This window comes from Schistocerca gregaria, chromosome 2, assembly GCF_023897955.1.
Source record: "Schistocerca gregaria isolate iqSchGreg1 chromosome 2, iqSchGreg1.2, whole genome shotgun sequence".
Classification (NCBI taxonomy): Eukaryota; Metazoa; Arthropoda; class Insecta; order Orthoptera; family Acrididae; genus Schistocerca; species Schistocerca gregaria.
The window spans coordinates 73,502,212-73,515,607 of NC_064921.1; positions in this window are offsets into that span (position 1 = coordinate 73,502,212).

A 13,396-nucleotide genomic window follows, 5' to 3' on the forward strand; every position below is an offset into this window, starting at 1 on the left:
TACAGCAATCTCTGTCGTCGCTGTTTTGCTGAGGTATGGTGTGGGGCCTTCCTTGATTGTATACGAAGACGAAGGACGTTCGCAGAAATTATCGAGGAGAGGAGGCAATGGCTAAAAGAGGCGTTTAGAGGAATCACAGGAAATCATTTCTAGAAGTGTATGAGATGTCTGTAGTGAATAGAAACTATTTATTACAGGTTCAAGGGCGAGAGGGGAGGAAGGGAGGAGAGACAAATCCCCATCCCGACCTTCCTTGAGCACGTCTGTAGCGAACATACACTAAAATTGTTACTGACGCACTCCTACAATAAATGCACTTACATCAAACAGCCTTTCTGAAAACTACCAATAACGTCGGAGCAATGTATTCAGGTGCAACTAACATTTTCAATTTGCTCTCAACTACCAATTCTCGGTCATACTTGATTGCAAAGCCCGATGTATTGTTGTCGGGGCGTAATCCTTTCTATTTATTTTGACTTTAAGGTTTCTGAGGTTTTACAATGTAAGGTTATATTTATGTAAAAATTTCGTAATTAAATGTATAGTACACTGTGAGATCAAAAGTATGCGGACAACTGGCTGAAAATGACTTAAAAGTTCGTGGCGCCCTCCATCGGCAATGCTGGAATTCAATATGGTGTTGGCCCACCGTTAGCTTTGATGACAGCTTTCACTCTCGCAGCCACACGTTCAGTCAGGTGCTAGAAGGTTTCTTGGGGAATGGCAGTCCATTCTTCACGGAGTGCTCCACTGAGCAGAGGTATCCATGTCGTTCTCTAAGGCCTAGCACGAAGTCGGAGTTCCGAAACATCCCAAGGGTGTTCTATAGGATTCAGGTCAGTGCATTACAGGGATGTTATTGTCGTCTAACCTCTCTTCCACAGCCAGTGCATTATGAACATGTGCTCGATCGTGTTGAAAGATGAAATGGCCATCCCCAAATTGCTCTTCAACAGTGGGAATCAAGAAGGTGCTTAAAACACCAATGTAGGCCTGTGCAGTAATAGTGCCACTCAAAACAACAAGGGGTGCAAGCGCCCCCCCCCCCCTCCTCCCCCGGCCCCAAATCAAAAACAGGACCACACCATAACACCACCGCCTCCGAATTTTGGTGTTGGCACTACACACTGGCAGATGTCGTTCACCGCCCATTCGCCATATCCACACCTTGCCATCGGATCGTCACATTGTGTACTGTGATTCGTCACTCTACACAAAGTTTTTCCACTGTTCACTCGTCCAATGTTTACACTCCTTACACCAAGCGAGGCGTCGTTTGGCATGTACCTGCGTGATATGTGGCTGATGGGTTGTTTGCGGGAAGAGACCAAACTGCCAGGTCATTGGTCTCATCGGATTGGGGAAGGACGGGAAAGGAAGTCGGCCTTGCCCTTTCAAAGGAACTACCCCGGTATTTACCGGAACGATTTTAGGGAAATCACGGATACCCTAAATCAGGATGGCTGGACGCGTGATTGAACCGTTGTCCTCCCGAATGCGAGTCCAGTGTCTAACCACTGCGCCACCTCGCTCGGTCGGCTTATGAGCAGCCGCTTAACTTTGAAATCCAAGTTGTCTCACTTCCCGCCTGTCATAGTACTTGCAGTGGATCCTGATGCAGTTTGGAATTCCTGTGTGATAGTCCGGAAAGATGTTTGTCTATTACACATTACGACCCTCTTCAACTGTCTGCGGCGTATGTCAATCAACAGACGAGGTCGCCCTGTACGTGTCTCTTCACGTTTCCACTTCACAATCATATTGGAATCAGTGGACCTAGGGATGTTTACAAGTATGGAAAACTCGCGTACCGACGTTTGACACAAGTGACAATCAACTGACCACGTTCGTAGTCAGTAAGTTCCGCGGAGCGCCCCATTGTGCTCCCTCAAAATGTCTGACTACTGAGGTCGCTGATATGGAGTACCTGGCAGTAGGTGGCAGCACAGTGCGCCTAATATGAAAAACTTAAGTTTTTGGGATGTTCGAATACTTTTGATCGCATAGTGTATATTATTTTGATTCAGGTGAGTTGGTACAGAAGTTGGTAATGGTTGATGGCATCTGATTAACTGCTCAGTAAATTCGTTTTTCTGGTTCTCATGTAATTTACATTAGAAAAATATCTTATTGATATCCCCTCCTGTTATTCCATCACGTTCACAGTATTGGTTGTCTCGGACGTGTAATCGGTGGAGATGGATAGGGGAAGATCCACGATTAAATCTCTTACGGATTATAGAGTCTATAAATATTTATGTAGTGTCCCCGTGGTCAGTCGGCCTTTGGCTGTGGAGCGGTGCGGTACGTCCCGGCCGCTCCGTGTCGCGTTTCCGGGTGTGTTGTTGTTTACCGCGCCGGCGCGCTAGTGTTACGTATTGCCGTCACGTTCCTGACACACGATGGCTCTTTCGTATCGGAAAGCCACGATCAAGCTGCAGTTCGACACTACGTACTCTAGACCCAAGGCCCACGAAGTAGAGCGTTTTTTACGCGATGTGGTACATGTTGATCCTAACGAGCTGATCGGTATCCACTTATCTATTGTCTCCAGCGTCGTATATCTTAAGTTCACTGACGACGAAGCATGTGACAAACTTCTCAGACGCTCGACGGCAGGTTATCGGTTCTGCCACTCAGACGGAAACGTGGGTGTGGTGACGCTTGAACGTGCTGGATTGGGAATCCAAAATGTGCGCGTGTTTGAGCTCCCTTTTGAAGTTCCAGCGGATTTGGTCACCCTTGCTCTTCGACCCTATGGAACAGTTCTCGGCCACACGGCCGAAAAATGGAAGACCTTCGACACCTACCCTGTCCTTAACGGGGTGCGACAAGTCCGTATTGACCTGCATCGCCATATTCCTTCGTATCTCACGATCGCTGGTTGCAGGGCAATAATTATTTACGACGGTCAGCCGAGAACCTGCTCCGGTTGTGGCCAGACGGGACACATGCGTACCGAATGCCTGCAACGCCGTCTCGCGCAGACACCCTCGACCGACCAGATTCGTCCGTCGACACCGACCTCTCTGCCGATTACGTATGTTGCGGCGGCGAGACGGGAGACGCCAGCTGTATATGACGACCCCACTGTATTGGTGCGAGCTTTGGAGGACCCTGCAGTAGCTTCCACGGAGCCCCAAGCGTCTTTCAGTGCTGATGCTACTGATGTCCTTTCGTCGGACCCCGGCGCACCGTCACAACGGCTCGCCGACGGTGCGATGGAAGTTGAAGCACAGGATGCAGCGTCCTCCCCTTGCCCTACGTCGGAAACAGAGGCGCGGCAGCGTAAGCAGAAATCACCCAAGCGTCATAAGAAGCGGCGCAAGACAACCGACGACGTAGAACAGCCCGAGGCGACACCGCTGGATGACGAGGTGCCTCAACCGCTCCACCCCGCCGACACAGGCGACCCTACCGTCTCACACGGTTCGACGTCTTCTCCCACTACCTCTGGGTCTGGACCACATGGGGATGCGGGAGATCACCGCAGCTCCGACACCGGGGATGCACCCTTGCCTCCGTCTGCCTCTCGAGATCCAGTGGTGTCAACGTCCCTGGGCGACTGGGCGCAGGAGATGGAGTTGCAGGATGCGTTTCAGAACCAAGACGATGCACCGATGCCGATGGCAGCGTCTACGCGGCCGGCGACAGACGCCTAGGACGGCATGAGCACCTCTCGTCGCTGCCTAGCACTTCGCAAGACCGGCGCTCCACGTCACGACTACTGCCCTCCTGTCATACCATGGTCACCTCCCGAGACTTGATGGACCAGGCATACCGCCTCGCCACGATCAACGTCAATGGCATTACATCTGATGTCAAGACCCGTATGCTGAAGGATACGTTACGCGCTGCGGATCTGGACGTTGTTTTCCTTCAAGAAGTCCGATCAGGACTCTGTCTCGATGCCTACGGATATGACGCCTACACTATGCCTGCAGATGTGGGCGGCGGAGGTACGGCGATTCTACTGCGGGAAGGGATAATGGCCACTGATGTCTCCTATTTACCGTCGGCCCAGGGGGTCGCACTCACGATTGGTACAGTACGTCTGGTGAACTTATATGCTCCTTCAGGCACCGGCAAAAGGAGAGAACGGCGCACCTTTTTTGCCGAAGATATAGCCCCGCTCTTCCAGGGCAATACCGACCACTTGGTAGTAGGCGGCGATTTTAATTGTGTGCTCCGCCCATCCGACCAGGAGCCACACTATACCACCTGCCCGGCACTCCAGGCACTTGTACAGGACTTGGCCTTGTTGGACACCTGGATCATCCAACACGGCGACCGTCGAGCACACACCTACTTTACTAGTCACTCCGCGAGCCGTTTGGATCGAGTCTACGTCACCCGCGGCCTACGATCGGCCGTTGTCGACGCTGAGATGTGGCCGGCAGCGTTCACGGATCACCTCGCATATGTGTGTACTCTCACCCTTCCCCGCCAGCGCGTCCGCCGAAGTAGGGGTCCGTGGCGCCTCAATGTGGCCCTTCTTGATGAGATAAATTGCAGACGCGCAGTCGAGTCCACATGGAGCAATTGCCACCGGCGTTTACCAGCCTACCGTTCTGTACTTCAATGGTGGTTACGGTGTGCAAAACCCGCACTGTGCCGAACATTAGTCAGCTATGGACGCGACCGAGCGCGCTGGTATACTGCGACTACTGATTTTTACTATACTGCGCTCCGCGAACTGGCTGTACAACCGCCGTCGCCAGAGCGACAATCAGCAGTACAACGCGTCAAGGCACAATTGCTTCGTATCAACGCCGTACGTCTTGCGGGTGTGCGGGTGCGAGCGAGGACGACTGATGATGTTCGTGGTGAACGACCTTCCCTCCACCATATCATTCAAGAACGCCGAAGACGCAAGAGGCAGCTCATTACCGAGGTTGACACGGAGGACGGGCGACGCGTTGACGCACAAATGGATATCGTCCGAGCGTTCACACAGTCATATAAACTTCTTTACGAGAGGGAGTCCCACATGAATGTAGGGGTCAGGGAAGTCCTTTCTGACCTACCAGTCTCTCGGAACCTACAAGATGATGCTACGCTCTTGTCGGCGGTGACTTTGGAAGAACTGCGAGAGGCTCTGTTGCGTGGCTCTCCCAACAAAACGCCTGGCCCTGACGGCCTCCCTCTTGAATTTTACAAGCGGTTCTTTGATCTCATGGGCCCAATGTGGGTCAGGATGTACAGTGAACTCCTGGACGCCGATTTTCAGGTACCATCTGACTTTACTGAGGGTCTCTTGATCCCTGTGCCCAAACCCGGCGGAGGCCGTCGCCCTCTTGATTTTCGCCCGTTGACAATGCTAAACACTGACTATAAGCTGTTGACACGCATGCTCCGTGAGAGGCTCAAACCTACGGTAATGGCGGCCATTCACACTGATCAAACCTGCCTCGGGGGCGACACTAATGTGTTTACGACTTTAAGCACCTATAGAGACGTGGTGGCGCTCATGCAAACTTGCCGCCTCCAAGGCGCTCTTGTTGCGCTGGACTTCGACCATGCTTTCGATCGCGTTAACCATGGTTTCCTGCGTGCTGTTATGGAACACATCGGTGTCCCGCGTCTGACGACGTCTGTTGTGCTTCGATTGATCCATGGGGCTGTCACGAGGATTATGATCAACGGCTGTCGGTCCGCCCCCGTCCGTGTCAACAGGTCCGTCCGGCAGGGTTGTCCTCTTTCTGCCATGCTCTTCGCCGTTGCCCTCGAACCAGCTCTTCACGGACTACGGCGACGCTTAGAAGGACTTACCCTCCGTTCCGTAACCTTTCGATGTGGTGCATACGCCGACGATGTGATGTTCTTAGCACGGTCTGGTGACGAAATACACACGGCGTTTTCCTGGCTCCACCAGTATGGGGCGGTGGCAGGCAGTGTGCTCAACCTTCGGAAATCACGCTACATGGAGGTAGGACGAGGAATGCCTGCAGGTCTGGCCGTACCTCTGACAAAGGTCCCGATGCTCAAGTGTTTAGGGATATCACTCCATCGACAAATACAACGCACGGCGGCCTTTACGTATCGTATGGTCTTACGACGACTCCGTTTAGAGGCTCGTCTCAATAAATTCAGATCATTGAACATTTTGCAACGCGCCCAATACGTTAATGTGTACATGGCTTCTCACCTTAACCATTACGCCCATGTACTGCCGATAACGGACACGATGGCTTCCAGGATACAGGCAGTGTTTGGACACGTGGTGAACGATGGTGCTGTTTTCAAGATCCGTTTTGTTACGCTTACTTTACCCTTCGACAAAGGCGGTGTTGGACTCACTCACGTCAAGCACAGAGCGCTGGCACTGTATCTCCGTTCCATGAGGCGACTCTGGCTTTCACCAACAGCCAGTCTCCCAGCCCTACTGATTGAAGAAGTGGCCCCACGTACGCTGTACCCACCGGTACCAGTTGGACATTTATCGCCCTCGCTGTCACACATTAGAACGTTTTTCGTAGAGCATAGCTATGTGTTGCGGGTTATATCGGAGACACGGAATCCGACAGCGAAGACTTATTATAGTGCTCTCCAGCACTGGACTCCGGATAACGACATTGTACGGCGCCACCCTACGGTCGACTGGCCACGAGTATGGCGAGCCATCCACGCGCCGTTCCTGTCTACTTTCGTGCGGTCGACGTGGTATGTGGTCGTTAACGAGAAACTTCCAACCCGACAACGGCTGCATGCCATTCACCTAATTGACGACCCTGTGTGCCCCCGTTGCACGACGTTAGACACGGACGAGCATAGACTGAACTGTGGCCCCGCGCGTGAGTGCTGGAAACTGATACGCCAGATCCTGGCTTTCCTGCTCCGCCGCCCCTACGTTTCGATTTTACCCCAAGAACTCTTTCATCCCGACGCTGTCTATTTCCCTATGACCCGGATGAATGCGGTTAATTGGGTACGAGGAATGGCGATACACTACATATACCGCGATGGAGACAAAGACGTCCTCGATTTATGGTACTATATGATCGACGAGTTTTCTGGTCTTAACGAACAGACAGGATTACCGGAACCTTTTTGCGAACTATTTGGGTTCGTCATTCATGGACCCACCACCCAGCTGGGGTGTGCCGGGTGTGAGAAGACATTAACTTGTAGATGTGATCTTTCCACGATTCCCCTATGGTAACAGAAACAGTCTCTGACTGTGTGCAGCGGCCCCGGGCGCTCCAACGATTGGTGGCTGGTGATGTCCAATGCAATGACGACCGCCCGTTCCTGGCCGCCCGCCTAGCAATGTGACCGCGGCGAGCAAGATGGCCCTTTTTAGTTCACTTTATTGGCAACTTTTTGCGCATGGCTGCCTTGTTTTTTTTATGCATTCTCAAAAAAAAATGTAGTTAGTAGTTTGTGAAATAAGCATTGTAGGCTGTGATTATATTTTTGTTGAGCTTAATAATTAGTGTGTGTAGAAACACCATTTTCTTTAAGTATTCATTGACATATTTCTGTACATGTTATTTGCATAAGTGCCTTAGTACAACTTCAGTTTTGTGGCTTTGTCATCGCATTTCCATGAAAGTAACCAAAAAGATGGGAGGTTATTTTATGCACAGACAGATTTTTTCTTTTCTTTTTTTGTAATATTTTTATTTTCCATTTGAAGTGTAAAATTTGAGCTTAATTGTTATGTTCTGCACCACAAAGGTGAAGCTTTGTAAGACTTTTCCCAATAAGTTGTTTTCTTGTGTACTATTTTGTAATTGAATCTCATTTGTATTAAAAAATAAATTTTGTACTATGAAAAAAAAAAAAGTTGGTAGAGCACTTGCCCGCGGAAAAAAAATGATATTTAGGGCTCGGACTAAAAAAAAAAAAAAAAGTTGGTAGAGCACTTGCCCGCGAAAGGCAAAGGTAAAAAAAAAAAAAAAAGGGGTAGCGTCTTTGATTCGTAATCAAAACGTCTTTGGTCTCGGGTTCGATCCCCGCCACTGCCTAAATTTTGATAAATAATCAGCATTGGCGGCCGAAGACTTCCGGCAAAAGAAGTCAGCCTCATTCTGCCAACGGCCTTGTCAAAAAGGGCGGAGGAGCGGATAGATGTTCAGGGCACTCTCTTGTCCTAGGGGTGGGAAATAGCCCCTAAAGGCGGAAGAATCAGCAATGATCAACGACATGAGGATGCAGAAGGCAATGGAAACCACTGCATTAAAGACACGTAACGTGTATCCACAGGACATGTGGCCTGTAGTTGAAGTGTCTTGATGATCTCTCCATTGGCAAAAGATTCCGGAATAGTCCCCCATTCGGATCTCCGGGAAGGGACTGGTTACCATGAGAAAAGGATTGAATAATCAACGAAAGGATAACGTTCTACGAGTCGAGGCGTGGAATGTCAGAAGCTTGAACGTGGTAGGGAAACTAGAAAATCTGAAAAGGGAAATGCAAAGGCTCAATCTAGATGTAGTAGGGGTCGGTGAAGTGAGTGGAAGGAAGACAAGGATTTCTGGTCAGATGAGTATCGGGTAATATCAACAGAAGCAGAATATGGTATAACAGGTGTAGGATTCGTTATGAATAGGAAGGTAGGGAAGAGGGTGTGTTACTGTGAACAGTTCAGTGACCGGGTTGTTCTAATCAGAATCGGCAGCAAACCAACACCGACAACAATAGTTCAGGTATACATGCCGACGTCGCAAGCTGAAGATGAACAGATAGAGAAAGTGTATGAGGATATTGAAAGGGTAATGCAGTATGTAAAGGGGGACGAAAATCTAATAGTCATGGGCGACTGGAATGCAGTTGTAGGGGAAGGAGTAGAAGAAAAGGTTACAGGAGAATATGGGCTTGGGACAAGGAATGAAAGGGGAGAAAGACTAATTGAGTTCTGTAACAAGTTTCAGCTAATAATAGCGAATACCCTGTTCAAGAATCACAAAAGGAAGAGGTATACTTGGAAAAGGCCGGGAGATACGGAAGATTTCAATTAGATTACATCATGGTCAGACAGAGATTCCGAAATCAGATATTGGAATGTAAGGCGTACCCAGGAGCAGATATAGACTCAGATCACAATATAGTAGTGATGAAGAGAAGGCTGAAGTTCAAGACATTAGTCAGGAAGAATCAATAAGCAAAGAAGTGGGATACGGAAGTTCTAAGGAATGACGAGATACGTTTGAAGTTTTCTAACTCTGTAGATACAGCAATAAGGAATAGTGCAGTAGGCAGTACAGTTGAAGACAAATGGACATCTCTAAAATGGGCCATCACAGAAGTTGGGAAGGAAAATATAGGTACAAAGAAGGTAGCTGCGAAGAAACCATGGGTAACAGAAGAAATACTTCAGTTGATTGATGAAAGGAGGAAGTACAAACATGTTCCGGGAAAATCAGGAATACAGAAATACAAGTCGCTGAGGAATGAAATAAATAGGAAGCGCAGGGAAGCTAAGACGAAATGGCTGCAGGAAAAATGTGAAGACATCGAAAAAGATTGTCGGAAGGACAGACTCAGCATACAGGAAAGTCAAAACAACCTTTGGTGACATTAAAAGCAACGGTGGTAACATTAAGAGTGCAACTGGAATCCCACTGTTAAATGCAGAGGAGAGAGCAGATAGGTGGAAACAATACATTGAAAGCCTGCATGAGGGTGAAGATTTGTCTGATGTGATAGAAGAAGAAACAGGAGTCGATTTAGAAGAGATAGGGGATCCAGTATTAGAATCGGAATTTAAAAGAGCTTTGGAGGACTTACCGTCAAGTAAGGCAGAAGGGATAGATAACAATCCATCAAAATTTCTAAAATCATTAGGGGAAGTGGCAACAAACCGACTATTCACGTTGGTGTGTAGAATATATGAGTCTGGCGACATACCATCTGACTTTCGGAAAAGCATCATCCACACAATTCCGAAGACGGCAAGAGCTGACAAGTGCGAGAATTATCGCACAATCAGCTTAACAACTCATGCATCAAAGCTGCTTACAAGAATAATATACGGAACAATGGAAAAGAAAATTGAGAATGCGCTAGGTGACGATCAGTTTGGCTTTAGGAAAAGTAAAGGGACGAGAGAGGCAATTCTGACGTTACGGCTTATAATGGAAGCAAGGCTAAAGAAAAATCAAGACACGTTCATAGGATTTGTCGACCTGGAAAAAGCGTTCGACAATATAAAATGGTGCAAGCTGTTAGAGATTCTGAAAAAAGTAGGGGTAAGCTATAGGGAGAGACGGGTCATATACAATATGTACAACAACCAAGAGGGAATAGTAAGAGTGGACGATCAAGAACGAAGTGCTCGTATTAAGATGGGTGTAAGACAAGGCTGTAGCCTTTCGCCCCTACTGTCCAATCTGTACATCGAGGAAGCAACGATGAAAATAAAAGAAAGGTTCAGGAGTGGAATTGAAATACAAGCTTAAAAGATATCAATGATACGATTCGCTGATGACATTGCTATCCTGAGTGAAAGTGAAGAAGAATTAAATGATCTGCTGAACGGAATGAACAGTCTAATAAGTACACAGTGTGGTTTGAGAGTAAATCGGAGAAAGACGAAGGTGATGAAGTAGTAGAAATGAGAACAGCGAGAAACTTAACATCAGGATTGATGGTTACGAAGTCAATGAAGTTAAGGAATTCTGCTACCTAGGCAGTAAAATAACCAATGACGGACGGAAGACATCAAAAGCAGACTCGCTATGGCAAAAAAGGCATTTCTGGCCAAGAGAAGTCTACTAATATCAAATACCGGCCTTAATTTGAGGAAGAAATTTCTGAAGTTGTACGTCTGGAGTACAGCATTGTATGGTAGTGAAACATTGACTGTAGGAAAACCGGAACAGAAGAGAATCGAAGCATTTGAGATGTGGTTCTGTGGACTGATAAGGTAAGGAATGAGGAGGTTCTACGCAGAATCGGAGAGGAAAGGAATATGTGGAAAACACTGATAAGGAGAAGGGACAGGATGATCGGACATTTGCTAAGACATGAGGGAATGACTTTCATGGTACTAGAGGGAACTGCAGAGGGCAAAAACTGTAGAGGAAAACAGAAAATGGAATACTCAAGCAAATAATCGAGGACGTAAGTTGCAAGTGCTGCTCTGAGATGAAGAGGTTAGCACAGGAAAGGAATTCGTGGCGGGCCGCATCAAACCAGTCAGCAGACTGATGAAAAAAAAAATATATATATAAATAAATAAATTATTCACCTTAATTGAGTGAAACCAGGATTTGTAGGAGTGTTCAGCTGTTTAGACCATAATATTTCCCTTTAATACACAATGAGGCATGTATTCGCCATTCCATAGTTGCCTTGTTCTCTTACATAGTCCGTATCTGATGACGACGATGATAAGATATTTATAAAAGTACCGTGTTAGGGGACGGTTTTCGCTAAACCATCGATCATTCTAGTATATTTAGTGTTGGTGTGTACTTTTATCCACATAAATTTTATCTTCTTTCCGATATTCATTTTCTCTGGTAGCTTTTATGATGTTCATTACAAGTGGATTGGATTTCTTGAGAAAGGCAAGTGTCTGCAGATCTTGGACCAAGCTTCTTAAGTCCGTTAAAATCAATAAGCTTTTTGCTGTGAGGGTCCGCGAATAATTTAAAGCTACGAGTATAGCCACAGCTTCTGCCGGAAAACTGGAAGGTTCATTGGGAAGCGATACCAATTCCTTGTAATATCCACTTGGGCATGGGAAAGTGCAGCTCTCTCTACCATTATCTGGGGTTTTGGAGCCGTCAGTAGAAATCTGGAGATATTCTGGTAAATTATCAGCAACACAGGTGTTTACTAACTGTTCTGCACCATTAATTGTTGTTAGGAAGCAGAAGACGGCAGCTACTGAAGTCATTTCGTTACACTGGTATTCTGATTTAGGATATGGTGAGAGCAATTAGATGTGCTACGTCCACACGAAAGTGTGATTAAGTACTCAACCATTCCTCACCGCAGTTTAGAAAAAGGCTCACTCTTCAGTCATTTTTAGCTCAAACATCAGCTGCCCTATGCTGGAAAATCTCTTGCAGAATCTCAACAACATTGATCACTTGGAAACGCACGTTCTTTACTCCATCTTTGTAAACCCTTTCCATTAACTGTTAAGTTATTGAGTCGGTGGATTTCCCCTCTATCATACTTTAGGTGTCCTGAATTGTCGTCATAACTGTGTCTTCCCTCTTCCACCTTCCTTCAATTATTCCTTCCTCTGAATTTACGTAAATATTAATCTCTGTGGGTACAGCAACAATACAACAGAAACTATACAACATTAACATACATACAAATTTATATATTTCTGATAAAACAAAACATTTTAGCCGCGCGGGGTAGCCCTGCCGTCTCAGGCGCTTTGCCACTGTTCTCGCGGCTGCCCCCGTCGGAGATTAGAGTCCTCCCTCGGGCACGGGTGTCTGTGTTGTCCTTAGTGTAAGTTAGTTTAAGTTAGATTACGTAGCGTATAAGCCTATGGACCGATGACCTCAGCTGTTTGGTCCCATAGGAATTTACCACAAATTAAAAAAAAAAAAAAAAAAGAAGTAATTATACCAGAAAAAGTCAATCACAAAGGAGTCACAAAGGTTGCCATGTAGTGTGTTGCAAATAATCTTATGACGCTTGAAGATGATCAGAAGGTCATAGTCGGTAGTAAACAAAGAATTATTTTTCAGCAGCACAGAGTGTTTTGAAACATTATTATTTTCAAATACTTAAGAAAATGTGGGGCTTCATCTGCATGAAATATGTTTATTGATTATATACCCACCCTCGGACTTTATTCCGAGACGATTACTTGTGGGGGGTGGGACAAACTAGCGTCGCTTCTTTGGGCCTACCACGCGTATCATTTCGAGGAACCGCTAGCTGCTGGACCCAGGATCATTAATTTCACTTTTTTTCCTACTTGCCGGCGCGTCGTGAGGTAACGGTTCGGGGGCGTTAGCCACGCGTCCTTGGGCTGTAAGACAAGGTCGGACACGGAGTGATCTCCGCTGATGGAGGAGAGGTGCAGGTCGCCAGGGCAGCGGAAGTGCTTCGTCAGTTACCCGTGCGCCGCCCTCCAAAATTATTACCCACGAGCGCGATCTCGAGTTTCCTTTCTGTACGAGCTTTCTTCTTGCTGCTCACGTGAGTGTTTTTCGGGCACTGCATTATCTCTGCTTTAAAAGAAGAGGCTTCGGTTCACCGCAGGAGACTCTTCACAACGTAACAGGAGCGGAAGTGCACTGAGGTGACGAAAGTCGTGTGCTAATCATATGCACATATTTTACATATTGTGGCAGTACCGCGTACACAAGGTACAAAAGGGCAGTGCATTGGCGGAGCTTTCATTTGTACTCAGGCGATTCACGTGAAAAAGTTTCCGACTGTATTATGGCCGCACGACAAGAATTAACGC